Genomic DNA, 27948 nt, shown 5'->3' with positions numbered 1-27948 from the left:
TAGATCTGGATGACCCTGTTGATTCAAAGGCAACTTCTACAGAACCTAAAGAAGTGCACTCTGAAATAGAATTTTTGAAAAAATGGATTGCTGAGGAAGAAGCTAAATGCATTTGTCTTGAAAAAGAGAAGGAGAAAGCCACCTTGGATGCCATAATAGAAAGGGATGCTTTGCTAAGAAGAATGGCTGCTTTGAAAGAGCAAAATAAAAAGTTAGAAGAGAATACCACAACTCTCCATAAGGATATTTTTGGAGATGTTGATAATCTAAGAGCTAAAGTTCAAGCACAAGAGAAATGCCTAAATCAAAGGCAAGAACCAATTATCGCTCAAGTCCAAGCCTATAAACCTGTTCAAGTAGATCCTATAGAGCCCGCTGCAAAAGCTCCAGATAAAGGGAAAGGCAAGGCTATAGGAATCCAAATAAATAAGCCTCAAGCTATACCAAGAAAACCTATACAACCCTCCATGTCAAAATCAGATCTAGATCTTGAGAAGGCTCGAAAAGAGAGGGAAGATCTTGCAAAAGAACTTGAGAAGGTTGAGAATGAAGCTCAAGCTACAGAAACTAGAAGGAAAATCCAATTCATAAAGTCTAATTCTGCATTGGCTTCATGGCCCAATTTGTCTATCCCACCTACAAATCCTGCACCAGTTAGTGGCCCAATAATCTCAACTCAGGGAGTACCCCAATCTTCTCCTACCTCATCTTCCACTATTGGCACCCAAGTCCCATTTGTCCCACCTCAACAATCCCAAGCTGCTCCACTGAGTCAAGCTAATATAGCTAGTACTTCAAATGTTCCTAGTTTCTAGAAGAAACCTGTATACCTCAAAAAGTATAGACAAATATCATTTGCTGGTATTCCTGGTGCTCCACATCCCATATCATTTGATTTAAGAGATAAAGTGGTTAAGTTCTCTAGGAATACTGTTGTTACTGATGAAGAACATTTGAGAATTTTTTTTGATATGTTGAATGATTATGAAGTTGAACATGAAGATATGGTAATAAAATTGTTTGTGCATTCACTAATAGAGGATGCAAGGGATTGGTTTAGGAGGTTGCCTGATGACAGTATTACCTCATGGAGTGATTTGGAGAAATTGTTCAAAGAGAAATATGGAGACAACACTAATGCAGGATTCATGTTGAATGAGTTCAACAACATCAAGAAGAATCCAAATGAGTCTACATTTGATTTCAATGTAAGATTCCAGAAAGGTATGTACAGACTTTTTCAAGTGATGAGGTTAAATGAAGATGTCTATCTCACAACATATTTCAATGCTTTTGATAGCAAAATGGCTTATCAATTAAGGGATAAGGATCCTAAGACTTTAAGAGATGCCTATAAAATTTTAGTAAATATAGAGAATAATAGGAAGGCATCTGGAAAACTAGGTAGGAGGGATGATCCTAAGCTTTTTAATCCTAAGAACAGTAATAAAAGGGAGGGTGACAAAACTCCTATAGGAAAGAAGCCTGAAGAACCTACTATAGGCCAGGTTTTAGAAATGCTCAAGAAGATGAATCCCACTAGTTTCAATAAGCCAAATGTTGCTAAAAGACCCCCTGTGAATAACAACAATTTCAATAGGTAGCCTAGAATGCAAAATTACCCTTACACCACTTAGTGGAAAGATGATAAGCCAGTTCCCAACTAGACCCATAATGTGAAGGATAAGGGTATTCCAGATCCCCTACAAAGGAACATTGTAAATATGAATGATGATGTACCATGGTGCATTATATGTCAATAACCTCATTCTGCTGATTATTGTGCTATTGCTCAGTCATTTGCCCAAGCTCAAGGATTGCAACCTGAAGAAGAAACTGAAGACAAAACCCATGATGATATAAGTTGCAATATGGTGAATATGTGTGATGACTTGATAGATTTCGATTCAAAAGATCTTGAAAATGATATTACTAGCTAGAGAATTGCTTACCAGCTACATCATCAGCAAGTGCTTTCAGATGATGAAGGGTATGATACAGATAAGGTATGCAGTACATTTTTTGATGTAGGTCTCACAAGCTTAAAAATGCCCTCCAAGGAGGAAATTGACAGAATTACAACAGAAATGATTTCACAAGTCCATAGTAATTATAATTTGAGAAATAGAGAAATAAATAATGATGCAAGAAGGCCATCTAGTGTATTCATCAAAGACATCGCTCACAAGATGAATGATCAAAACAAGAAAGTCAATGTAGATGTGCCTAAGATCAAGGAAAACAAGGGTAAGAAATGGGAACCAAAGAAGAAGGTTCAATTTCAGATAAGTGAAGCAAAAAAACTAGTTGTGCAACCAAAGAAATCAGAACCTAATGTTATCAAGCAAAATGTGGTGCCTACTGCTCAAAAGATTTTGACTCCAGGTACTATCATAAAACCTACTATTGTTGAACCTATTGATATGATATCCATGTTATCTCAAATTACTGTAAAATTATCCTTGTCTGAACTTTTTAGAATCGAAGAGCATAAGAATAAGGCTTTGTCATGGTTGGGTGGAATAGCAAACAATAGTATTGTTGCAAATCAAATTGTGTCCCAATAGACCCAATTAGTAATAAAGGATAGTGGTATCATATCCCAAATTCCTCAAATGTTTCTAGATGATTCCTCAGTGACATTCATAGAAGATATTGATCCTCTTATCTTGAGTCTAATCATAAAAGGGAAGACCTTAAAAAATTTCATGATAGAATCAAGAGCTTCCAACACTATAATGCCTTTCAAAGTAATGGAAGCCTTAGGTTTAAAGGTGGATACCAAGCAGGGCAGATGCAAGGGATGGATGCTAGGGAAGCCCTAGTCATAGGTACCATAAATGCCTTACCATTCAAACTGGATGCATATCCTAAAGTAGAATTAACCATGTCTATCCTTGTGGTAGATATACCTCCACACTATGGAATGTTACTCTCCAGAAAATGGAGTGCTACCATGGGGGGAAGCCTGCAATGTGACCTCACTTATACCACTTTTCATATAGGGGACAAAGCTATCAGGGTAAATCGGGAGCCAAGGGTTAACCACATTTTAGGAGAAGAAATTTACAAAGATACCACTTGTTTCCTAGATGTTGGGTTTAATGCTTTCAAGGCTGAACTAATTATTCAGAAAGTTGAAAACTTACCTGCTATCATTGGACATGAAGTCGAATGTTGCATGAATTCACCAAAATTATGGACAATGTTCTTTGATGGGGCTAGTTCTAAAGAGGGTGCAGGGGAAGATATAGTTTTTGTGTCCCCTGATAATAACACTTTTATGTATTCATTCACCTTAAAGTTTTCCTGCACTAATAATATTACAGAATATGAAGCATTGCTGCTAGGACTCAAAGTTGCCATACATCATAGAATTAAGAAGTTATGTGTTATAGGGGATTCTAAACTAATTATCTCTCAAATCAAAGGAACCTACTCATCCAGGGATAAGAGATTGAAACAATATAGAAATGCAGTATGGGATCAGATAGAATTCTTTGATGCATTTGGGATCTCATGGAGAGATAGGACCCAAAATAAGATGGTTGATCTCTTAGCAAATGTAGCAATCAAGCCAAAAGAGATATCATTTGCAAGAATCTCTTAGATTGAGGTACAAAATAGACCATCCATACCTGACAACATTGAAAATAGGTAGGTCTTTGAAGATGACAAATATATTACAAATTTTTTGTTAAATGAAGACAAGTACCACAGTCAGGAGATGGATTGTAGTGGATTGATTGAAACCATAAATGGGAAGGAAACCATTTTTGGTCAAGAGATAATGAAATTGAAAAAAAATAAGATGTCGAAGGGGTTAGTGGTCTTGGAAAATATTTTTGATAACCAAGACAGAGTAAAATTAGGAATTAACGACCCTAAACCTTAAGAGTTAGAAGAAATGAATTTGGGTACTGATGAAGTTCCTAAAAGGGTTTATATTGGTCAAAATCTGCCTATTAAAATTAGCAAAACATTGATTAACCTACTTAGAAAATACAGACATGTTTTTGCTTGGTCATATGATGACCTTAAGGCTTACAGGGAGGATTTGTTCCAGCATGTCATACCATTGAAGGAAAATGTAAGACCTTTCAAGAAAAAACAAAGACCAATCAATCCTACCCTTGCCCCAAAAATGCAAGAAGAACTGACAAAACTAAGAGATGGTGGAATAATCAAGCCAATCAGGCATTCCACTTGGGTTTCAAACTTGGTTCCTGTTAGGAAGAAGAATGGAGATATTAAGCTTTGTGTTGATTTTAGAAATTTAAACATTGCATCTCTAAAAGAAAATTATGGCTTACCTAATATGGAAGCCATGTTGCAGCAAGTGACTAGCTCTAAATTAATGTCAATGATGGATGGTTTCTCTGGATACAATCAAGTTCTAGTAAAGGAAAGTGAACAGTTCAAGACAACCTTCACAACCCCATGGGGAACATATCTGTATGTGAGGATGCCTTTTGGCTTGATTAATGCAGGAGCTACCTTCCAAAGAGCCATGGATGTACCATTTCATGAGTATATTGACAAATTTATGGTTATGTACCAGGATGATCTTATAGTCTATTCTAATAAGGTTGAAGATCACTGCAAACATTTGGAAAAAATCTTTATCAAAGCCCTGGAATATGGGGTTTCTTTAAACCCAAAGAAATGCACATTCGGGGTCACAAAGGGCAAACTATTAGGACATATAGTGTCTAAGGATGGGGTGAAAATAGACCCTGAAAGAGTAGCAGCTATTGACAAAGTCCCTAAGCCAAAAAATGTAAAAGGAAATCAATCCTTCTTTGGCCAAGTTAATTTCCTTAGGAGATTTGTTACAAATTTTTTTGAGATCAGTAGACCTATCTCCAAGATGCTAAAAAAGGGAGCCACTATAGATTGGAATGGTGAGCCTTCACAAGCATTCCAAGATATTAAAATTGCAATAAAAAATGCTCCAGTATTGAGAACCTCAGATTATTCAAAACCCATGCATATTTTTTCTTCTGCATCTTTCCACACTGTGGCTGCAGTCTTATTATAGATAAATGAAGAAGGATATGAACAGCCTATTTCCTTCTTTAGTAAGTCACTACAGCCTACTGAACTTAAGTATGAAATAAATGAAAAGAAAGCTTATGCTTTAGTAAAGGCTATAAAAGCTTTCAGATGTTACGTAATAGGTGCTACTGTTATCGCTTTTGTACCTAGTGCTCCATTCAAGGATATATTTTCTCAGCAAGAAGTATCAGGCAGGAGATGTAGATGGATCAATAGAATCCAAGAATTCAACATTTATGTACAGATAACAAAGTTAGTAAAGGGTCAAGGTTTGGCCAAACTTATGGCTAAAGCTAATCTAGAGGCTAACCAGATAAATCTGGTAAATGATGATCTCAGAGCTGACTTATGTGACATGGACTAGTGTGATTGGTACACCAATGTCATATATTACTTGCAACACATGGAAGCTCTTCCCCATTTTCCTAAAAATGAAAAGAGGAATACTAAATTGCAAGCCATTAGGTATGTAATTGTCCAAAGAAACCTATGGTGGAGAAATTTTGAGGGAGTATTATTGAAATGTGTTGATAAGGAAAAGGAAAAAGAGGTCTTGAAAGAAATGCATGCTGGAGTGTGTGGGGGGTACTATATGGCAAAAACTACTGCACATAAGATAATTAGGGCTGGATTTTGGTGGCCTTCCCTTTTCTAGGATGCTCAAAAAATGGTTATGAAATGTGATCCTTGTTAGAGGTTTGCTGGAAAGCTAAAGTTCTCAGGAAATATCCCATTGAAGCCAGTAGAGATTCAAGCACCTTTTCAACAATGGGGTCTGGACTTCATAGGATAAATTTTCCCCAAGTCTAGCACTAGCTATTCTTGGATTCTAGTTGCCACTGACTACTTTACAAAATGGGTAGAGGCTATCCCCACAAGAAATGCAACAAGTAAAGTGGTCAATAATTTCTTATTGAATAATATTATTTCTAGATTTGGATGTCCACAAAGAATTGTAACAGATAATGCTATGTGCTTTAGATCTGAGGAGTTCATTGAGTTTTGTGATAAATATGGAATGACAAGGTCGTCATCTACTCCATATCATCCACAAGGGAATGGACAAGCCGAGTCAACAAATAAGAGCCTATTGGAGGTCATTAAGAAAACCTTGGATGATAATAAAAAGGTATGGGATTCCAAGTTACAGTTGGCAATATGGGCTAACAGAGTAACTGTGAAGAAAGCAATTGGTGTAGCTCCATTTGATTTAGTGTATGGGATTCAAGCTAGAATGCCTCAGAACAACTTGATGGGACTCTGTAGTTACATCCAGGTGTATGATGAAGATACTACAGATGAAATGCAAGAAAGAATGGATGAATTGGTAGGACTGACTGAAACCAGAAGAGAAGCATCTTTAAACAACCAAAAGTTGCAATTGCAAGTCAAGACACTCTATGATAAAAGAACTATAAGCAAAAAATTTGAAAATGGAGATTTAGTCTTAATGTGGAATGCTATAATTGAAGATAAAGGAAAACATGGCAAATTTGATCCTATTTGGTTAGGCCCATATCTCATTGAAAATACTTGGGGTGAAGATTGTTATATACTCAAAGATGTATTTGACAATATTCTTGAATTTCCAGTTCATGGATAGTTCTTGAAGAGGTATTTTTCTTGAAAAATACTTATTTTCTTCTATGAATAGTAGTTTTAGGGTTTCTTGTTGTTTTGTACATCTTGTATTTTCTGTAAATCTTTGTAAGTATCCTTGTGCAGTCTGGTTCCTTTTTTTTGTGTGTTGCTTTGTGCTCTCTGAAGAAGTTGTCATTTTTTTTTTGCACCGATTATGTGGTCTGCTCTCCCATAGATTTTGATTGCTTGCATAGACTCAAGTAGTCTATCATCCCCAGATAGAGCCACTGTTGGTCTGATTTTTCACACTTGCAATTTTTTTTTTGAAAATTATGGTGAGAAATCATTTGATTTTTAAATGTTGCAGACTAGTGTTTTATTTCAAGATATGCTAGAAGTTTTTAGGTTGCCCTAGCTTTGCCCTATTTCATGTGTTATCAGAGTCTATTGATTTCTCTAGGTTAATCTCCTAAAACAGCCATGAAATTGTCCCAGGTCTGAAAACCCTAGTATCCCTTTTGAATTTCTTAGAAGGAGTTGTAAAATGTTTTAAGTTAGTCCTTTACGTTCTTATGGTGTGAGGTTTCACATAACAGTGGAATGCCTTTTGCTTTTGGTTTTCGTGGCCATGCTTTCTAATACAGCGAAGAGGCTTAAAGGGTTTATAACACCTTGAAAAGCTCTTGTCATGGGCTTACGAGTAAACACCTTCAGTGAAGGAGTGGGGAAGCCTGCAGTGTGATCTACGCATATATGTTTCAATGGGTAGTGTAAAGGCATAAAGCGTGATTTGAAGGGCATACGAGGGTATTACAGTGTTATGTGTAAAGGATTTTTCATAAGGATGGAGGCAAGGTTCCATGGTGTTTACATGTCTACAATTCTTGGGTTTACGGATGATAGTAAAGCTTTATTTTAGTGGTAAAGGAATCATGTGGGACCCGTTGTAATGTCAGAAGATCCCAGTTGCAGTGAATCAGATGCAAGCATGACATTTATGTCAGATGGGCCCATCCCTCGTGGCACATGACTTAAATTTTTGATATTATGCCCTTACACTTGTAAGTTAAGCGTATGAACGAAGAGTTTCTTTTTCCTTTTTTTGTGGTTATAGGTCCAGTCTCAGCGTGTAACCGTAAAGAGGTGAATAAAGGAAGATCAAGAAAAAGGGCTTTACACTTATACGATAAAAGGAAAATGTGAGACCACAATAGCAGTTGAGAGGGCTCTCCAATGATACGAATGAAGCTAAGTCATAAGAGGGAAAGATAAGTTTTGAAGCCTTACGATGTCTCTAGAAATAAAGTAAGTGGAGCAACGAAGAGGAAATTTCCAAGGTCTTTGCAGATATGTGCATGTAGGAGCATAAAGGATAGAAGGACGGCTCGAGTTAAGGATCTTTACGCTTATACAGAAGAAGCTTAAATCGTAAAAGCAAAAATATATAGTAAAAGTGCTTGAGATCCTACAGGGTAAAAGGTGCCGTAAGAAGGTAAAAGGGATTTGCAAAATAGTGTAAAAGAATCATTACGTTCCAATGATTAGGGTATTTTGAAGCCTCTTCGAGTGAGTGTAGAGATCCATCGAGAGCATTTTCAGCATCATGAAGATTGAAGGTTTGACTCAGCATAAGAATGGAAGATAGTCATATCAGAAAGAACATCTGATGTGTCATGACAGATAAGAAAAAAGGACAAAATTACTGTAGCCAAGCAAAATAAGGCTTTTAAAAGTACATCAAAATCCAATTTTGCAGCTGATATACCATGATGGCGACTTGTGATCATAAGTTTTAAAGCTCATGCATGCTAAATTTATTTAAAAGGCTGGCAGATATATAATTAAAAGATCAAGGATTTAATTGAATTGCTAGCCTCAAGAAGCTTGTTTTTATGTTGTTCTAAAGTTTTCAAAGCTACAGAGCTCTGTGTATCCTATGAAATTGTAGAAGAATTCAAAGTATAGTAAAAAAAAATGGTCAACCAAGAAGTTGAAGAGGTGTACGCAGAAGAATTCGAAGTCGAGGATGAGGGTGATGATGTGGTAGAAGTCACACCAGAAGGAAAAAGGAAGAAATTTGCTGTCAAAACAGAAAAGAAGACAAGGGTCAGAAAACCGAACAAGCATGTAGAAGACTGGCTAAAACTCCTTCCACGGTCATCAAATGCAATTTTTGCAAACAATCATATATTCAGAGACCCTTATGCTTTTGTTCGAGATGTTGAATGCCCTAGAATTATTTCTTATAATATTTTCATGTACTTTTATCAGAATAGAATAGAGAATGTGCCAGTATGTAACCCATAGAATAGAAATATGGTGAAATTAATTTTCCCAGAAGTGTTCGTTGATCTTGATCTGTTGAAGCCCGTAATAAATTCATACAATCTAGTAACCAGGACTTTCCACAGGCATAATGGGAGTGTATTATGTACATTGGATAAAACTTATTTTATTGAGGCTTTTGGATTGATGGGACAAATGGATGTACCTATTGACATTGTGGACTTCCAAGGAAAATTCGCTAGGAATAAAACCTATTTTGTAAACAATGTCATGCTACCACACATTCCTTACAAAGTTAAGAAGGTAGGGTTAATTCCAAGAAAGGTGGGAGACTTTTTACCTTTGAGTAGGTTCAAAAATTATTTCAAAAACACAGTGTATGGGCTGCAAAAAGTATCGGTAAGTGATGGTGCAGATGATTGTGTATATGGTTCTCTTTTTCTGATGGCATCGACATATAGGATCCTTTTCATCATAAGGAGTATGATTATGTGGCCTTTCTCATTAATAGTATGCACATGCAGATTTGTGACGCTAAGAAAGGAGAGCTGAAAGACTTCAAGTTCCACCACTATTCATTATTGATTCACTTTATCCTATATAGCAACATTGGGTACATCAGTGGAGACTTCATTGATAAAACTTCTGATGAATTTGGTGAGTTACCTATGCAACTCTGGACTCATATTTGGCATAAAGATTTCTTTTATTCAAATGCCCTAGTTTTTTAAAATTTGTTCAGTTCTGTTATTATGAGGCAACTAGATCATACTTTCTTTAGGGCACCCCATGTTTTGAAGACTCTACTTAGGCCCTCTTTCTTAGATGAAAAAAAAATTATATCATAAATGAGGAAGCATATTTTTATTTAAGGAATGTACTTTAATAAGAGTTTTTGCATGCCCACAGCCTCCTCATCTCTTGCCTAAATATCTACCCCCTAGATTGGCCATTATTGAATTCTTTTGGCAATTCTTATTGATGAATAAAGAAATGATCCCTCCCTCTCTACAGAAGCCTACTTTTGTATGTAGAACCTTTAAGGTAGCAGACTTTGAAATAGGCAAGAATTCTTTTGAGGAATTGAGTGACTTTTTAGGTCAGTATAAATTTTCTACTGGGCCCTATTGGATGTATGATCCTGATAGTTATATTGCAAATGAGGTTAAGGCCATTAGGGGTTTTGTTCTGCCTCCAAGCAAGCCTATCCCTGTAGATGACCTAATTACCAACATAGTAGCAACAGGGGAGGCAGATGAGTTATTGAGGAACTATGAAGAAATAAGCAAAGTGGAGAGTGCTTTGAAGAGGACCAGCCCTGATTTTAAGGGTTTTTATATAGAAGTTCCATATCCTAATAATCTCAGGAGAATTATTGAGAATTTTGACCATATTATGTTACAAATGCCTCATGAGCCAGAGGGAGAAGAAGCCATTGTAAATAGAGAATCCCTTGAACCAGATACACAATTAGAAATTGATTTAGAGGAAGAGTTGCCATCAACTTCAGCCTGGGTGCCACAAGGAAATAAAAGACAAAAAATAATGCAAATCCCTAAAAAGGTGGTAAGTAGAGCTATACAATTCATGTCTGGAAGTAGTGAGTATTTTGCTGATATTAGGAAAAATTATTTTTGCCAAAGGGCTACTGAAGTAGGAAAAGCTTCTACTGACATGCAAATTGCAACATCAAGATTGGATGACAGGCTGATTCAGTCTGAGAAATTCATGTAAGATGATGATTTTATTAAATCGTCAGAATTTAAAAATTTTCTCTATAAAATAAAACAAAATGAACTCACATTGAGTCTCATGCCAGGAGAAGATCCAGAGAAAATTAAAGAGTTAGTTGAAAAACTATTAGCTTACGACCCTGAAAGTAAAACAATGACTACTGCAGAAGCTAGGGAATTAGTACATAGGAGTGGAATGATTCTAATACCACATTGGGATATTGAGAAAGCCTTTATGTTGGACCAAATGAGAAGACAAGATAAGGCCATCAGTTATGAAGCCACTAGCAGTGAAGGCTTTAAAAGAGGGTCAAGTTTTAATGTGGACACTAAAACTCTACCAGTATGGAGTGTGGCCCCTGACACCAAGAAGCCTAAGATGATGGATATAGAAGAAACTACTTAGGGAAATATGATTGTGTGGACATTGGAGAGCACTACTAGGAAGGAAATCTCCAGTTTGGCAAAACATTTTCCTGTTATGAATGAGGAAAAGGTTGATGAAATTGAGGATAAGTTAGCTGCAATGTTCAATGAATGCCTTGATATTAGGAGAACATATGAAGAAGAGCTCAAAATGAGCCATGTACAGAAACCAAGAATAGAGGAGTTGGAGGAAAAAATTAAGATTCTGGAAATAGAAATAAAATCCCTCAAAGAACAACTCAAGGTAGTAGCAGAGGTAGAACATGCACCAAGGCAAGAGGAAGAAACAAGGCACATGGTAGAAGTAGATGCCCAAACAAGAGGAATACCTATAGGAACAACAGTGCCAGTGCCTGTGATTAGTGTGGAAATAGAAGTTTCCTAGGCTGACAAGAATACCAAGAAAGATGCTTTGATGAATGTATTAAATCATAGAATCAGCATTCTGAAAAGAATATCTCAGGATACTTATAATACATTCATCAGTCTACAATCTACAGAACAGGTATGCATGGGTGCAGTTAGATGGCTTGAGCCTATTCTTCAATAGTGTGGACCATATATGCAATTTTTTGACAGGTTGATACCATTGTTAGCCAAGAAGCTAGATCTCCCAGATAAAGTTATTACTGTGAAGGTAGGTATGGACAAAGTGAAAAATTTATTGCTTATCTTCACAGGGAAGCTGGTAGTAATTCAAAGTAAATTGAAAATGCTAACAAATGGTTTCTATTTCTTTGATTCCTTCTATATTGATTCCAATGATAAGTTAAAAGATTTTAATGAGTGGTCTAATTGTTTTGATCACATTATAGACTTTCCACAAGTGGTATCCATTCTCCAAGATGGTATTGATGAATGTCTTTTCAATGAACTAATTGATACCCTTTTCAAGATTAAAACTGATGTGAATAGGTTTATCATAGAAGGAAGGGTGATTATTGATGCCAGATGGAAGAAAACTATGGATGTACTAACAAAAGTTAAGGAATTTGATTGGCCTACTAAAAGAAAAATATTGTTCTGGGAAGCAATCACAGAAATCAAAGCACTACCAACAGGGAGTAGTTAGAGAAAAGGACAAAATTGAAGATTTTATGCTCTAGCTATCATCTGCATTTTGTTTTATTTGTTTTGTTTAATTTGTTCAATTTTCTTTTGAAAAGGGGTAATTTACCCAATTTTGTAAAAGGACACCTGTCACTTTCTTTTAGCCTAAAGCTTGTTGCATCTCACACTATTTAAGTGAGATCCCAAGGCTAAAAAAGGCTCTGAATTCTATTTCTTCTAAGTAATATGCTTAGTCTATTTTTGGTCCAAATTTTGAAAGCAAGTTTATAATGTATTTTTCTATCAATTCTCTGAGAATACATGAATATAGAATGAGTTGTGTTTCTTTCTGAAGGCTATTATGAGTCTATTGTAAAGGATATACCATTTTCAAAGGAAATGAATACAAATTGTGAACTGTCCCCATATCAGTTCTTTTTGAATTTTATCTCCTTTTAATACTTAGCTACCTTGATGTTGTATGAGTAAAATCTTGTGCAATTGAATGCAATCTAGTTAGGTTGTTTATCCATTTACCATTGCTATTAATTCAATGGATTAAATAAAGGCTTTGATGAATGTGATGAGATTCCTTAAGTATTGAAAAGGATTTTGAATGATAAATTCTGATAAGAATTGCTGATAGAATTTGTTGTAAGGCAAAAAATTAGACTTAACAATTTGCTGTAGACTCTAAACCCCAATGGATTAGGCACTAATCAAGTTATTTCAGCTAAAGGAGAAATATATTATAAATGGTTATTCGAATGCATCATCAAATCAAATTTTACTTTTATTTCCTGTAGATCTTCAAAGTTGGCCAGCACTTGTCTACATGGAATGTTTTAACTATAGTTAGCCACTATTGTTAAGGACATCTGCAGATCTATACAAGAATTCTTGGCCATATCTGTTTCATGGGATGTGTTTATCCAGTTAGTAGGAATTATGTATATGTTTTGAGTTTTGTGAGATGAGAATCATAATAAAACTAAGAATAAACCTCATACAAGTTTTCTAGTTTTGAATCATCCCTGGGTATACCCACCCTAGTTTTGCAGAGCCAAAAGAGCAGAAAACCATTTGTGGTTTTGTTAAAGTTGGGTCCAAGTACTTTGCATATGCAACTATCAATAAGAATTAGCTAGTCTTTAGGTTGTGTATGTACTGTTATCTTGGTATTAAGCCTTTTGTCGCTTAGTAGTTTTTTGTGCATTTTAAAACGCCAACAGGGTGAACAAGCTATTATCACTACAAGGGAGGAAAGCCTAGTAAAGAAAAGGACTGAATAGTGATTTGAAATCTGCAAGGTTGAATTTGCAATCTATATCAGGTCAAAACTCTTCTAATACTTTCTTACCATTGTATTATCTATTAAAAACCTACATTGCTAGGTTAGCTTAATAGCTAGGTGGATAAGACTCAAGAAAAGGATAAAGAGATCCCTAGTAGAAGGATAAAGAGATCCTTAGTAGAATGATAAAGAGATCCTTAGGAGGAGGATAGGAGATCCTTAGTAAGGGGTGAAGGATTCTTTTGAGTAGGCGACTATAAATCCCATGGACTTGGGTGAGCCTAACAGCTCTATGTAAATACTTTAGCAAGGTGACATTCCAAGTTAAATGTTCTTAAATCCTTTAACAAGGTCACATTTAACAATGTGTTTTAGCCTTTAATAGGGTAGGCCTTGAATAGGGTAGACCATCAAAAGTGGTTGAAATCAATTGCCTAGTTATTTTGTGGGTATCATCCCCACTCTAGTTTTACCTTCTTATTCCTGGAAGGTTTCTGGGTTATCAAATCCTTAGTGTTATGGTGTGATGCATGTTTACTTTTCATGATTGCTAAATGTTCAATTGCATTCATGATAATTTTAGTTATGTGCCATTAAGGATTTGTAGACAAAGTTGTATTAGACATCATTAGACCTTGGATAACTGATTCACCCCCCCTCCCCCCACCTTAGTTACTCTAAAGAATTATAACAATTGGTATCAGAGAAAACTGGTGATTTGTTTTAAGGTACTAGCAACAAGAAGATCAAGATGTCCAAGAGAGAAGTTCCCAAGCTAAACAAAGACAACTTTGTGGCATGGCAAAGTTTCATGAAGCTACACGTCAGATCAATAGGTGACTATGCACAAACCTAAATCATACTTGATCATGTAGACCCTACAAGACCCCTCACTACAGATGACATGAGCAAGAAGAAGGAGCACAATCAAGCTATGTTAGATATTGCTTCAGCACTAAGCTATGCCAAGTATGCTAACATCAAAGGATGTAATACTTCACATCAGATGTGGGAAACATTATAAAGAATCTATGGAGGAGATGATAATGTCAAGAGAGCTAAAAGAGAAAGCCTAAGAGGAAAATTTAATCACATCAAGATGGAAGAAGGAGAGAATTCTACTCAATATGGTGCAAGAATGAAGGAAGTAGTCAATTCCATAAGAAGCCTAAGAGGATAGTTAGCATAAGAAACAATATGTAGCAAATACTTGAGAACTTTGCTTCCCATCTATGCTATAAGAGTATCAGCCATCCAAGAGCTAAGGTATGTAGCAGGAAACACGGTGACATTTGAAGGAATAATTGGAAGACTCACTGCCTTTGAGCTATCCAACTTTGACAACTACAAGCCATAAAATTGTGAATCTGCATTCAAAGCTAAGATGACAATGAAAGACAATGAGGAGGTTCAAACAAATAAAAAGAATGGAAAAGGAAAGTATGTATCTAATGATAGCAGCATTGATGAAGATGATATGGACCAAGAAGATTTCACAGAGGAAGACACAAATTCAAAGGTAAGCTACTAATCATTTGTTTCAATTGTAATGAGGTCGGTCACATTGTAGCCATATGCACACAAAAGAAAAATTACAAGGATGGAGAGAACTTCAAGAACAAGAAAGAGAAAAACAAGGACTACAAAGGTAAAAGCAAAAGATGCTATATTGTTGAAGAAGACTCTGATGAGAATAATGATTAAGTAGTCTATGTGCCTATGAAAGATGAATCAGATGAAGATGAAGCAACTACTTTGGTAACCTACATGAACAAGAATGATAGATGGATCATAGACAATGGATGCTCTCATCACATGACTAGAGACAAAAGTAAGTTCATTACCTTTATTCAATATGAAGGAAATAGTGTTAGATTTGGTAACAATGCACCATGTTAGATCAAAGGGAAAGGTAGTATAAAGCTTAATAAAAAGATATCATGTGATAATACATACTATGCTGAAGGATTGAATTATAACTTGTTAAGTGTCTCACAGTTAGGCAACATAGGGTGTAAGGTTGAATTTGAAAAAGGAGTTGCTAAGATTTATGATTCTCAAGGAAGTCTATTAGGAAAAGGTGATCAGCCTAAGAGTAATTTGTTTGACCTTGAAATGGAAGATGTTTCTTGTCTTATTGCTCAAACTAATGATGTATGGTTATGGCACAAGAGGCTATGTCATTTAATTTTGACAATCTGATAAGCATCAGCAAAATGAAGATAGTCAGAGGTCTACCAAAGTTGAAGAAGCCTGATAACACCATGTGCAAACAATGCCAACTAGGGAAGATGGCCAAGTCAACTTTCAAAAGCAAGACTTAAACTTCAAATGAAGTATTAGAGCTAGTTCATACTGACTTGTGTGGTCCTATTGAAGTACAAAGCTACAAAGGTGATAGATACATAATGCTATTTGTAGATGACTATTCAAGAATGATGACAGTGATGTTCCTGAAACAAAAATTAGATGCATTCCAAATGTTCAAATGGTACTTGGCCAAAGTTGAGAAAGAAATTGCAAAGAGCCTAAAATGTCTCAGATTTGATAGAGGAGGTGAATTCACATCAAGAGAATTTGAAGAATTCTACAATGAAAGAGGAATTGAAAGGCAGACATCAGCACCTAGAACTCCACCTCAGAATGGTATAGAAGAGAGAAGGAATAGATCAGTTATAGATAGTGCCAGGACCTTAATGATGGAGAAAAATGTTGCACTCAAGTACTGGAGAGAAGTTGTAAGCACTATAGTCTATACACTCAAAAGAGTTCAAGTCAAGAAAGGTACAAATGCAACACCTTTTGAATTATGGTATGGGCATTCTCCTAATTTAAAACATTTCAAAATATTTGGATGCAAATGCTATATATATGAAGAGTTTAGAAACAAAAAGTTTGATGCAAAAAGTGAGGAAGGCACATATCTTGGTTACTCTACTAAAATCAAAGCTTATAAGTGCTTGAATGGTAACATTAACAAAGTATTAGAAAGAACAAATGTGAAATTTGATGAGCTTGTAAAAGTTCAAAGTGTTGAGAACACCAAGAAAGTAGAAGAATAAAAGAACTTTGTATACTTTCATGAAGGTATACCAAATAATGAAGTTTCAACTCAAAATGAAAATCAACAACAAAATCCAATATCTGCCGTATCACAAACAATGAATGTTGAACAACAAACACATTCTAAAGTTGAGCTACAGAATACAGAAAATGTTTATTCAAATTCTGAGAACAACCAACAAGAAGAAAATGAACAAATACCTTATGAAAATATGCATGAGGATTCAAATTTTGAAAAAGACAACATACAAACAAGGAAAGAACCTATATTGGCAAAGTATGTGAAAAGACATCATCCTACAGATCAAATTATTGGAAACAAAGAGGCAAGACCAATGACAAGGAATAGACTCAGAAATGAAACATGTCTGCTTAGCAAAATAGTAAGTGAAGCCATAACAGATGATGACTGGTACAATGCTATGAAGGAAGAAATAGAAAAAATTGAGAAGAACAAGACATGGACCTTAGTCTTAAGACCAACTAGCAAGAATGTGATTGGAACCAAATGGGTGTTTAGAAACAAGTTAGACAAAAATGGTGAAATCACAAGGAACAAGGCAAGACTAGTTTGCAAAGAGTATGCACAAGAAGGAGGACTAGATTATGGAGAAACTTTTGCTCTAGTTGCCAGAATGGAAGGAGTAAGGACCTTACTAGCATATGTAGCCTTCAAAGGATTTAAAGTCTATCAAATGGATGTTAAGTCTGTATTTCTGAATGGTATACTTGAAGAGGAAGTCTACATAGAGAAACCAAAAGGATTTGTTGATGAAAGGAACAAACATAAGGTATGTAAATTGCATAAGGCTCTATATGGATTAAAACAAGCCCCTAGAGCTTGGTATGAGAGACTTCACAAGTATTTGGTGCAAATAGGATTTAAAAGAACTGATGATAACAACAACATGAACATAAAATCAGAAGAAGGTAAGGATATTCTTGTATTTGAAATATTTGTGGATGATATAGTTTTTGGAGGAAAGGAAGTACTGTGCAAAAGTTTTTTTGACAAAATGAAACATGAGTTTGAAATGTCTATGTTTTGAGAAATCAAGTTCTTTGTAGGATTGCAAGTGCATCAACTAAAACATGGTATATTTGTGACAAAATCAAAATACATCAAGGAGATACTCAAGAAGTTTGGATTGGAAGACTCCAAACCTGTTAGCACAGCAATGGCAATAGGACATAAGCTATCTAAAAATGATGAATTAGCTGAAGTCAATCAAACAATGTATAGATCCATGATTGGAAAACTACAATATGTTGTACATAGCAGACTAGACATAGCACTAGTAGTTGGAATAGTGGCTAGATTTTCTACCAATCTTAAAGAAAATCATCTCATGGTAGTAAAAAGGATTATGAGGTATCTCAAAAAAATTGATGATTTTGGTCTATATTACAAAAAGAATGGGAAGTTTGAGCTCAATGCATACACAGATGCAGATTGGGGAGGAAACATTGATGATAGGAAAAGCACAAGTGGAGGAGCATTATTCTTAGGTAAAAGGCTAGTTACTTGGACTAGCAAGAAACAAACATGCACATCTCAATCCACTGCAAAAGTAGACTATGTGGAAGCAACAGTCAATTGCAAAAATATTGTGTGGCTTCAAAATCTATTGAAAGGAATGAAAGAAGAGGTAAACAAACCTATGATACTATATTTTGATAATACAAGTGCTATAAACATATCCAATAATCCAGTGATGCATGCAAAAACCAAGCATATTGCAATCAAGAATCACTATGTTAGAGAATTGGTGGAAGACAAACAAGTGAAGATGAAATACATTCACACAAAAGAACAAATTGTAGATATCTTCATCAAACCATTGCCCAAGGATGCTTATCAACATCTTAGAGGCAAGTTGGGGGTAATGCCCCTAACTCAAGCAGTCTAAAGTAACATAGAAGTTGCCCTGCATCAATAGGAGTAGAAACTCTAGATTAGTCACAAGCATGGTGACAGAGGAAGAAAAATATGAAGATACAAAGCCTCTATTTAGCATGTTAAAGATGCTACATCTTTGGCATTTATGTCAAAGAGGGAGATATAGGAGAAATTGATCAATACAAAGTAAGAGGGATATATATATATATATATATATATATATATATATATATATATATATATATATATATATATATATATATATATATATATATATATATGAAGAATCAGGAATAAAGAGTAAGGATGCAGCAGTCTAGAGGGAGAAGCAAAACAAAGGATTTAGATTTTGGTGGTAACTAAGTTGATCAGCTTAATCATTCGATCAGTTTGGTTTACCATCAATGGAAAAGAGGGAGATTTTTGGAAATGATTGAAAAGATCATGAATGAAGAGAAATGGAATTGGTAAAGAACATTCCAATTATTGTTTTGTCATTGGTGTCAAACTTGCTACTTTCAAGAATGACAATTGCTTAAGTGATCCAAATACTATCAACTAGTTGATTGACAAGGAGGTGGAAATCAATAAGATGTAACTAGAGTACTTAGAGTAAGGTTGAAGTTATGATTTTGTAATGAAGTATAAGGATCAACTAAGCACTTGATGAAACAATGTATTGATGACATACTCTAAGACACAGAGGATGGACACACTAAAACATATCAAAGATGTAAGGATTAACTAAATTCTAGTTAGTGCCAAACAGATTCTCAGTTGAAGTCAAGAAAGTTCAACTTTAGTGTGTGTCGAGTGATCTTCAGGTGTCGAGCAACCTTCAAGTGCCGAGTGAAGATCAAGTGCCAAGCAAGATATAGGTCTCGAGCAAGATACAGGTGCCAAGCACTAGTAAATAATATTAAGAAGTTGAGTTAAATAGAAGGTGTCGAGCATCAGTAAACCAATGATTTTGATTTGCTGCATTATTTTGAAAAGTCAAATATTCACCAAATCTGAGCCAACATGGTAGTTATCTAGAATTTTGTGAACTAGATAGAAGATAAGAATGATGAGCTAGTGACACATAACACTATGTAAAACATTTTTGGTGAATGCTAATGGATTTATCATGAAGTTTCTAGATAGAAACAAGATATGGGACAGATAAATTGTATCCTACCTAATCCATTGAAACCCTAAAGTTGGAGAGGGAGATTTGAGTGAGAAATCAAGAACAAAACTTCTTTGTAAGGAGTTATAGGTCAGAGATCAAATACACATGCATGAGAGGGAGTTTTTCATAAGTGTAATCATGCGAAGAAGCCAAAAGGAGTAAGAATAGAGCATCAAGACTCTGAATTGATCAAGTGACTAGAGAGAGCGTTGGTGTAACAAGTGGAAGAACTCAAGGAGACAGATCTTGAAAGGTGACCAAGTGATCAACATTGCAAGGGAGGAAATCCAATCAAAGAAAAGGACTGACTAGTGATCTAAAATCTGCAAGGTTGAAGTTGCAATCTGTATCAGGTCAAAACTCTTCTAATACTTTCTTACCATTGTATTAGATATTGAAACCCTACATTGCTAGGTTAGCTTAATAGCTAGGTGGATAAGCCTCAGGAAAAGGATAAAGAGATCCCTAGGAGAAGGATAAAGAGATCCTTAGGAGAAGGATAAAGAGATCCTTAGGAGGAGGATAGGAGATCCTTAGTGAGGGATGAAAGATTCTTTTGAGTAGGTGACTGTGAATCCCATGGACTTGGGTGAGCCTAACAACTCTATGCAAATCCTTTAATAGGGTGACATTCCAAGTTGAATGTTCTTAAATCGTTTAACAAGGTCACATTTAACAATGTGTTGTAGTCTTTAATAGGGAAGGCCTTTAAAAAGGCAGACCATCAAAAGTGGTCAAAATCAATTGCTCAGTTATTTTGTAGGTATCATCCCCACTCTAGTTTTACCTTCTTATTCTTGGAGGGTTTTTGGGTTTTCAAATCCTTAGTGTTATGGTGTGATGCATGTTTACTTTTCATGATTGTTTAATGTTCAATTGCATGGATGATAATTTTAGTTATGTCCCATTAAGGATTTGTATAAAAAGTTGTATTGGACATCATTGGACCTTGGATAACTGATTCACCCCCCCACCCCCTCTTAGTTATTCTAAAGAATTATAACACATCTCTTTTTGACATCTTGATCTTTGTGCTTCTAGAACCTTCAAACTAGTCCTCGTAAGAAGATGGATCTGATACCAATTGTTGAAATACCTTTAGAATTACCAAGACGTGGCATAAATTAGTTATCTAAGGTCCAGTTGTATCACTAAAACTTTTCACAGCTTAGTGAACCCATAAAACATTTATCTTCATGCATACATCCATAATATTATATAATCACTTAAAACTTGTAGGTTACTATCAAATCAACTTGTAGAAATGTAAGCATGAAACATAATAGATTCATCAACATACTTGACATAATGATTTACATTGAAATCCAATTTGGGAAAAACCACTAGTAACATTCTACTCTTTTTAACTCTTTTGAAGTGATGCCCTATGAAAGGCCAACCTTGTTAAAGGTTACAATACACACTACTAAATGTGACCATATTAAAGGATTCCAATCACCCTATTAGGAGTCAGCCTTGTTAGAGGACTTATTGTAGGGCCCATTTGTTGTTGCACCAAAAGCCATGACTATTAGTGAACATGGAACACCACATAATTAACCACCTGTAGGCTGGGGAGCGTGTCATGTCACCCAACAATCTCCCCCTCAACGTGCATACCAGGTGCTTACGTGGGTCGAGAAGGCATCGAGGAGATTTGAACCCATGACCAGGCCAAAACCAGGCTCTGATACCAATTGTAGGGCCCATTTGTCATTGTACCAAAAGCGATGATTATTAGTGAACATGGAACACCACATAATTAACCACCTGTGGGCAGAGGAGTACATCGCATCACCCAACACTTTAGACCATTCACTTGGAATATCACCATTTTGAAGGTTTTACAAATCATTGTTAGGTCAACCTTAATCCAAAGGATTTACCCTAGATTGATACAATTATTAGAGAGTAACAGTAAGGCTTTATCTGATAAAAACTTACAACTCCATTTGTAGATTATAGATCTTTGTTCTAGTCCTCCATTCTACTTGGATTTCATACTTTTTTCTCTAATAGCTTGTTCCCCTTCAAGCATTCATACCCTTAAGCCTTCTTTCTTAACATGTCAATGCAGACTCTTCCCTTAGGTCACTTGATGATGCCAAACCCTTGATTCCTTGTCTTCCATAGATTCTCACACATGACAACCTTTTCTTCTAACCAACAATTCCTATAAATAGTAAATTAAGATCTTTTTCTATTCTTTCTCCATCATCCAATTTAGAGTTAGGATAGATTAGGTAGGATACTTGATGAATCTACCCCTCATTTTATATCTCTTCTAGAAACTTCTCCTTCAATCCTCTTTGAATTCATCTAAAAATGGTTTACCTTGAATTCTATGTCACTAGCTCATCAATCTTATCTTCCACCTAGTTCACACAATCTAAGAAAATAAACTTGTTAGCTCAGATCTATCAAATTCATGATCTTTCAAATAATGTAGCCACTCGGCATTATCTGGCTTCTAATGCTCAAAACATACTACATTACTTGGCATCAACTAAACTTTACTCAACATCCACCATTTTTTCTTGGCATATGCTAGAATAAACTTTCACTCAGTTCAAACTAATTTTTTGCTCAGCTTGCATTGACTTTTTCTCAGCACCTACTATCCACTCAGTTAAGCTTGACAGACTAACTTTGTGTTACTTGATCTTCTAAACTTTCTTAATTTAACCATCCATTGTAAACTTAAGTAGATTATCAATGCATCCTTTTATCACTGTCTTAACTAATTCTTGTACTCCTTTACATAATCATAACTCAACCTTTCCTCTAGGTGCTATTGTTACATCTTTTGCTCATAAACTCTTCATTAATCAAATAAGTGATAGTACTTACATCATATAGTTGTCTTATTAGAAAAGAGCATGTTTCACATTAGTGACAAAACATTGATTGAAGCATATTGATCATTCTTGTGTCAATCTATTCTCAACAATCTCCCTCTTTAATAATCTTTGTCAATCTATTTTCAACAATATTTATAATTTTTTCTTTAGATTTCACATATTTAAGCCTTAATTGCTTCTCTTGTAGTTTCTCTCTCAAGTACTAATACATGATAGATGTATTCTTGATTTTCACATGCATCACTAGATTCTTTGATATATTTATTACACTCTAGTATTGCTAATATATAGTGATAGGCTCAACAACTTCTTCTTGCATCACTTCTAATTGTTGCTTAATACACACAACATTAAAACAATTAATTACAACAATAACATATTCACCGTTACAATTGGATTATGAAATGCATACCTCTTTCTTTTTTAACCATGTTATTAATCTTTCACTTAGAAAAAAATCTACATTACTTGTACTCTTTTTGTCATCCACATTACCAACCCAATGAACATTTTTGTAAACCTTTAGTTCAAAATTGCTTTCTTTTTCGTACTACAATAAAAAATATTTAGTCCCTTTAAAATATCTAAATATCCTTTTAACAATAATCATGTGTATTTCCTTAGGATTAAAGGAAAACCTTGCAATAATTCCATTAGCATGTGCAATATCAGGTCCATTATGCATACTATACTATAGCTTTTCAATCATTGGTCATCAATATTTACTATGTCTCATTTACCTTAGTTGTAGTATCCTCTTTTGATAATTTTCATCTAGTCAACACAGGTGTACCAATTGGCCTTCACTCATCATGCCAAAAAATTTGAAGATCTCCTTTGTGTACTTAGACCAAGTCAAACATATACCATTGTTTATAGGATGAACATGTAATCTAATGAAAATTTTTATCTCACCCAACATAGACATTTCAACTCTTTACTCATTTGATCACAAAATGATTTACATAGAATAAATTTACCACTAAATATAATATTGTCCACAAAAATTTCAGCAACCAATACTATGTTCTCAGATTCACTATTGAAGTATAAATTATTGTTTTGACTAGTTCTTGCAAATACAATTTTAATCATGTATTAATGTAACCTTTCATACAATGCTCTTGGTGCTTACTTTATTCCATATAATTGTTTTTTCCTCTTGCAGATCATGTGCCTTAGATTAGGTTCAAAAAATCCTTCAAGTTGTTTTATGTAGACTACCTCTTGAAATATTCTATTAAAAATGTAGATTTAACATCCATTTCATACACCTTTAATCACTTGTAAGTAGGATAAAGCAAAAAAGTTATGACTCCTTCCTATCATGCTATAGGGGGGAAATTCTCTCCTTAGTCAATTCCTTCTTCTTGAGCATATCCTTTACAAACTAGTTTCTCCTTGTTCCTCATAACTTTGAATTTTTCATTTAGTTTGTTGCTGAAAATCCACTTTTTTCTAATCACATTCTTCTCAATTGGTATTGGTACTAGAATGTCCATGTGTTGTTTTCCTCAATCTGATCAATCTTTTCATTCACAACATTTATCGAATTTTCATTGTCCAGGGAAACTTTCAAAGTTCTTGGTTTAAATTTAGTAATTAAACATGTAGGGTTCTTGAACTTGTTGTCATGAATGCAAGACTTCTATCTCCTTTGATTCATTGAGCTGAATGGTTTTATCTCAGATACCTAGTTATGATACATTCAATTCTCTCATCTTCGACATTATCACTACTCGGGTGGTGCTCTTCAAACTAAGTTTGAGTTGTACTATATATGGCATGAGTAGAATATGAAAATGATTGATAGAATTCTATTTCTACTTAGTAGAACTATACTATAGTTGTAATATTTCATGATATCACTGTGGTACTATATTCAGTGTATCATCATAGAAAAAGATAAAATTACTAAAATCATTAGGTTCCTTTTTTCTCTTCTCACCATTATTTTATGCAAACTTATTAATTCTCACATGAATAGTTTCAATCATCATGTTATTAGTTTCTTTTTTAAATATTACTAAGATTTTGGGTATGTGCAAGATTGTGGTCAACCAAACTATGCTCCTAAGTGGCAATAAAAAATCATCAAATCAAGGTTATGTCAACTTGACATGCAATTTTCTACTTGTACACTTTATATCAAAAATTTAAGAGAAAATAATCTCTAGGAAATTGAATTTAGTTTCTAAACTACTAGGCCTTATCTAAAAAAAGATAAAAATTGATTGGTTAAAATTTTGAATTATAATGCAATAGTACACAAATTTAAGGACAAAAATAAGAAGTAAACATATGTTTGACCACCTCAATCAAAATCATATGATAATATTTTTAAATATTATTCTAGATAGAATAAGTATACTCTTGTCTAGATATGACACATATCTTTGTGTATTTTATTGTAAATAAAAACTTAATTATTAATTTTCTACTTTAGTATTCTTTTAATAAAAAAACTCTCATATCAAACCACCTCAACTAATTGAAAACTCTACAAATTTTCTTTTTTCATTTTTTTTCTTATATTAGAAGAATAATAGAATGTGATACATCTTTGGAGTTCAAAAATGTTGTACAATTTGAAAGTTATAGTTTCTTTTACAAGCAGTGTGTCAATCAGTACTTTATATGTAACTCCATTAGAAAATAAGTATTAATTAATTAATGAACTCACAATTTGAAAAACCTTACATTTACAGAAGGATAAGAATATTCTTAAGAAACATTTTTCATTTCATCAACTTTTGGTGAAAAAAAAAGTTTTCAACCTAATGTTTGAAGTAAAAGATACACAAGTATAAGTTAAAAACACATTTTTTGAGATTTTTTTAAGCTAACCATATAGGGTTAGTATCAAAAGATATAGTAGTTCTTATAAAGGTATTAATTATTTTCATTTAATATTATGATGAGTTGGAAAAAAGCTAGAATAGATTTTGAAATTCTATGAGCCACTTGAGGACTACATATTTTTTTAGATCACCACTTTTTGGCACACAATGATCCCACACATACCCTTTTCTATTAGAGGAATAACTAGGAAAAACAACTTCATCACCTTTAGTTCTCAAATTTACCATTTCTTTCATCTTTGCGAATGTCACATCTAATTCTAAATACTTTGAAATAGTTTACTTTAGGTGTATGCCCATGCCTTTGATCAAAAGGTGTCTTATTTTTTTCTTCCTTTAATTGAACTCATTTTAGACTATAGACTACAAATACTAACCACTTCTCTCCAAAATATTTTAGGAATATCTTTTTCAATCATTAGCATCCTTGTATAATCAATAATAGGTCCCTTTTTCTTCCTTTGTCAACTACATTCTATCATTGTATCCTTAGTGAATATAACTATATATTAATTCAATTCTCAATGTAGAAGTTAGTAAAGTCAATACAAAAATATAAACTCGCCATCTCTACCAAATTTGAAATAGTATAACTATTTATGAGTTTCCTTTTCAACTCTAGATTTGTACCATTTGAACATGTGTCAAAAGTATATGAATTAAAACTTTCTTGAGTATGAAATACATTATTTAGTTATTAAGAGACAACTATATCCTTCAAGTAGTCAACTATGATACCAATTGTTAGATAAGTAGGAGGGGAGAATCAGTTATATCTAGTTATCCCAAAAACCTAAAATATAATTCAGCACCAACTCAACTTTATATAACTTTTAATAACAATATTGAAAAACCACATGCAACATTTCATCTTTCCCTTATAAACACTTTACTTCGAACTGATATCTCACTTTTTATGACTATATAAAATACAATAGTAATAAATTAGATTTTACTAAGTTGTAGCATGAAGCATTAACTATGAAATAAACTTTTCCATGCATAAGAAAACACACAATTGAGCACATAATTTTATCATGCACACCTTCTAAAGGGGAAAACCACCTACGACTAGCAACCCAAATAATTAACTCTTTAGAAGTAAGCTCTACTAGGAACCAACCTTGTAAAAGGTCTACATGCACATTTTTAGTGTGACGTGGTTAGAGGACTCTATCCAAAGATCATCTAGACTTTATTCACTCCTTGAAATTTCTAAAGAGTGACATAAATTAAAATATTTACAAAGATTCCTAATAAATATTACCATATAGGATTTCATAGTATGGTTAGCTCCACTTGACCAAGATATTTTCTCTACTATGATGGCAGAAAGGTAATTGTCAAGTGATATGTTTACATTTAGCATCATCTTTCTTATTTAGATCTATAATTCTATCAACGTTCTTTGTTATGATCTCTATGTCGAGGATGCATTCTCTTTATCTTTTACCTTGCATTTCCTTTTCTTGATCTTTTTCCCTCTATTAAGCTCAGTTCACCTTGTTGTTCTTTCTCCTTTATTAGTTTACACTTCATCATTCACAATCAATAATGATCAACAACTATAACCAACCAAAATGGTCTCAATCATCTCCTTAAATAGTTAAATTCTACATTATAGATCCGTCTTGATTTTACTTCTTAATTATAATCATAGATCTTCAATTTGGTCCAAGATCAATGCATCTAGTCATTTAGTCAATACTACTTCACCTCAAAGTTTTTTCTCATTCTAAAAATAGCATATCTTCTCCATACAATCATTTTTGAATTAGTCTAGCTATAGGCCTCATACATAACTTCATCCACATCCTTTATGATTCTTGAGAATTCTTAATTCTCATTATTTCATGGTGTGAGACCTCATCTTTCTATTTCTCTTCACTTAGTGAACAATGCTTCACTCACGAAACAATTCACGTGGTTGACAATATGATTACTTAGTTAACACTGGACTCCATGTTTACTTTTCTAGGTGCTCAGTTATTATTTTAGTAGCTTAGGAAATAATATATTTCTACATTTAACTTTTTAACTCAATGTAAATTTTAGTTTCCATATAATCAAACCAACATTACATTGTCAGGATCTAACTCATTCAAGTGCACATTGAATACTAATAGGTATCATGTCTATCAACACCACACTTTCTTCAAATCCTCTTCATTAGTTAAATCCTCTTCATGGATCAAATTATATGGCATTCTATTGAATTAGCATAATTTCTAACCAACTAAGGTTTCAAATCAATGACAACATAATAACTAATATGACTCCTTCATATACAATAATAACATTCTCAATTACATTATCAGTTTGGGAAAGTACTAACACCATAAGGTCAACCACCATAATCATCACCATTTGGTTTCATAAATACCACTATTTATCCAGCTAGTATACCACTTAAAAAATATGTAACCATAATGACTCTTGAGATAACCTCTACAATAATCTCTTTAGGTTATACTAGAGAGGTTGGTTAGAAATGCAAGGAGGGGGATCATATGGGTCTACTTTATTTTCCCTAGGTATATCATGTGAAATACCTCTCCCTATTCACATGAATGGTCTCATGTTCCAATAGTTCACATGTTTATACTAGAAGAACTTGTTGTATGGTCTTTTGATGAAATAAAAGGTAATCCCCATATTCTT

Source organism: Cupressus sempervirens, chromosome 8 (genome assembly GCF_028749045.1).
Source record: "Cupressus sempervirens isolate cs-2001-9-10 chromosome 8, ASM2874904v1, whole genome shotgun sequence".
Taxonomy (NCBI): Eukaryota; Viridiplantae; Streptophyta; class Pinopsida; order Cupressales; family Cupressaceae; genus Cupressus; species Cupressus sempervirens.
The sequence above is the reverse complement of the archived record's forward strand: the minus strand, read 5'-3'. Positions refer to the sequence as shown.